The 3,782-nt window shown below is 38.6% G+C and overlaps 1 pseudogene; it reads right to left on the reverse strand.

Annotated features, from left to right (window-relative positions):
* Nucleotides 1-2,897: 2,897 nt before the first annotated feature.
* LOC109372747 (40S ribosomal protein S23 pseudogene) lies at nt 2,898-3,318 on the reverse strand (annotated as a pseudogene).
* Between the last annotated feature and the right edge of the window lie 464 nt (nt 3,319-3,782).

Raw genomic sequence — 3,782 nt, forward strand, 5'->3', positions numbered from 1 at the left:
TGCCTGAGAGATGTTGTTAAGTAACAAAATTTGAGGCAGAGCAATATATATAGTATAACTCCATTTTTTATATAAATCAAATAACAATTCTTTGTCTTTGTATATTTATTTACCATAGGAATATAAATAGAGGAGAAATAATCACTAATCTTCTAACAGTGGTTATCTTTGCAGGTAAGTTTATTTTTATTCTCCTATTTTCTATGGTTTGAATATATTTTAAACAATATTTACTTTCAAGAACCTAAGTAGAATACTTGAAGCAGCCAGAGTTGTGTGATATTGGTGCAGGGGTAATGACAGCGAACACTGATTGTGCACGTAAGTGTGATGAACTATTCTAAGTGTTTTACATGGAGCAACACATTTATTTCTCATAACCTTATGAGGATGTAGTCTTATTACCCTCAATTTTTATTTTTTTAAATATTTTATTGGGGAATTGGGGGAGAGGAACAGACAAGTTGCTGTCCTTTTGTCCTTCAGTCTAGTTGTGGAGGATGTTGCTTCACTGGCCCATGTTGGTATTATCATTGCACTCTTCCCAACTGAGGCAGATTGGTCACTGGCCATTGGGCAGCCGCTCACGGCAGCTCTTGGCAGCTTACACCAGCTGCCGGCCACTCTCGGTAGCTCACAGCAGCCCACTGTAGCCCCACTGCAGCCTATGCTGTCGCCAGCAACTCATGGCAGCCCAGCTGCAGGTTGAGCTGTTGTTCACCATCTTAGCTGTAGAGGGCGCAGCGTCACTGGCCCTCATGTGGGATCGGAACCGGTGGTCCTGTTGCTCAGAGCTTGTGCTCCCAAACCAATTCTTAAGCAATGAGCCACTTGGCCGGCCCCTACCCTCATTTTTTTACAGATGAAAAAATTGAATCATGGAGCTCTTAATTAACTTGCTTAAGGTCACATTAGATTAAACTATACATTAGAAAGAAAATACAGGTGGCAATCTATATTCTCACGGTGGGAGAAATCTTGTCTAAGCATGAAGCAAAAACCAAACACCATAAAAGTTTTCAAAACTTGACCAAATAAAAATTAAACATTCCCAAGTGGAAAAAACCATTTTAAACAATGTTGAAAGATTGATTTAAACTGGGGGAAAAAATTTGACAAATATGACAGATGAAAGTTCTTAATATCCAGAGTTTGCTAATTATTCCTCAATTTAAACTTTACAAGATGAATAATATGAGTCAAAAATGGGTAATTTCTAAAAGAAGTTCAAATAGCCATGAACTATATGAAAAAGTGTGAATGTGTTAAAAGTTCAATAAATTTAAATAAAAACAATTATGTCTTTCTAATAGACTGGGGGGGAAAAAAAACACCCCACACAAAAACACGATTGGCGAAGCAGTGTCACTGTGTGTGGTGGGAGGAAATGGTACTTAAATGTACTGTTAGAGGGATTAGTAATTAGTGCTATGTTACTTGAGAATACTGACTTGTGTTATAGAAAAAGAATTAGGATGGATGAAACCAATAAGCAGTGTTAAGCAGAGTTCAGGGGAGGAAAAAGTTTTCTTGACCTCCTAGGGTCCTTGGTTGAGTCTGAGAATTAAACTGACAAAGAGAGATTAACAGGACAAAAGCATACAAGTTTAATATAAGTTTTATGTGACATGGGAGCCTTCATAAGGAGATGAAGACTTGAAAAAATAGACCTGAGTATTCTTATGCTAGGGTTGATGGCAGATATATGACAGGTTAAGGAGTATGAGGTAAGTGTAGTTAACTGGGGGAAGCTAAGCAAGGCCTGTTGGTTGAGATTCTTCTTGGCATCCCTTTGTCTTTGGAGATAAGGATGCTCCTTGCCTCCAGGTATGGGGAGGAGACTTCTCACATGAGGGCTTTATGACCTGTTTCTGGGGGACGATGGGGGAAGGTCAGAGTGACCTTCCTGTTTCTGCTGTTTTCTCAAATTCCTTCAGCTTAAAATATTCAATTAGCCAAGTTGTCATATATTGGGGTAGCATGTCCCGAATTCCAGATATCACCAGATAGCGACTTATAAATAGCTTACGGTACATAATTTAAGTATATGTGTATATAACTTATAATAGCTTATGAAATATGGACAAGACTCACAGGAAGTATTATATATACATAATAAATAAATAAGAGGCTTGTGAGACATAGGCAGAATTCATTCAATGCTAAATATTGAGTAAGTTGTAACCTGTAAGATGTATTAAAGGTCGTCAAATAAATGGAATATATGATGGAACAAACAAAAGTGATACTTATAGTTAGAAGGGGATGGGAAGATCAAGTATACATAGAAATTGTGCCAACTCTAGGCTGACAGCTATGCTATCCTCAAATTGTTAACTCATTGATGACACCCATTGTGGTTCCGTTCTGTTCCCACTTGAGCTCTGCCCCAGCAGGCTAAGTGGTAGCCATAGCTGTGGGCAGGTGTACTTGCCCCTGTATGTCTCTGACAGAGCAAGTATATGTTGGCTCCAGGCATCTGCTGAGCTCCCTTGCTCAAAGCTCAACTGTGGTCCTCATAACTATCATCAGTGGAAAAGGCAAAGAGGGAGAGTGAGAGATAAGACATATGAACACATAGTAACTCAGGCATCAGGTAGTATGGTCCTTCCACTTTGCATCCCATTTTGAGTGTGTTAACCTACTCCATCTCTTTTGCCTTGATTCTCACTATTTCCAATTGATTCAGTAAATACGGTTTGAGCATCTTAATTTGGTTGGTGAGAATTTCTGCCCAACGATCTCTTGGATAGCCTGACTGGCAGAATACTTGGAGGCTACAATGGCACCAAGTTTATATACCACACCACAGGATTTTATTTTATTTATTATTTATTATTATTATTTTTTTTTTGGCATAAGAAAATTTATTACTACTGCGTTTTCACCGTCAAAACTTAGGATCTCAGTCTTTCCTTCTTGCCTTTGTACAAGGCCGAAAGAGAGACAGTGGCTTAAGGCACTTACGACCTTAAGGAAGACTCCAGGAATGTCACCAAAAGCATGACCTTTACGACGAAATCCAGCAACCAGAACTTCATCATTTTCTTCCATAAAATTCAAACAACTGTCATTGGATACAAAGGCTGTGATTTTTTTTGCCATTATTGATCAGGTGGACCCCGACACATTTCTTGATGGCAACATTTAGCTGACTTCAACCCTGACTTTTTCCAGCATGATTCCCTTTGCGTGGGAAGGGTTGGCCTTCAGGGCTATGCCCAAATGGGCTTTCTTGTGCTGTTTATCATGCTGCTTCTGATCTCGTCTGTGGCTCCTGAGCTTCTGGGCAGTACAAAGACCACAACACTTACCCATCCTGCTAGCACCACAGGCCTGAGCAAAAGGGTGTACAACCTTTTGGAAGAGCATTTTAGATTATATGTCAACATTTAAGCTTCATAAAGGATTTATTAAACAAGTGCAAAGCTGTCCATAAATATCCTTTTAGGATGTATATGAAATGATATGTATAAGGGTAGTTTACTCCAGCATTGTTTGTAATTGTGAAAATCGTAAAAAAAAAAATCTAAATGTCAGCTGAGAATTACTATCTTATTTAGTGTCTGCTGGTCCTTGAAAGTAAAAAAACTTCAAACTAAAGGGAATCACAATGAATGGAGAGATTGCTACTAAGGGTAGAGAAGACTCTTGGTAGTTCTAATCAGGAAGAAGTTGAATGCTGTGGATATACAAAGTACAGCATTGTGTTACAGAGAGGTCTTGCTAGTGATAAGAAATGGTGGTGGCTGATAAAACACAAAAAGTTGTCTTTAATAATT

Source organism: Hipposideros armiger, unplaced genomic scaffold (genome assembly GCF_001890085.2).
Source record: "Hipposideros armiger isolate ML-2016 unplaced genomic scaffold, ASM189008v1 scaffold_662, whole genome shotgun sequence".
NCBI lineage: Eukaryota > Metazoa > Chordata > Mammalia > Chiroptera > Hipposideridae > Hipposideros > Hipposideros armiger.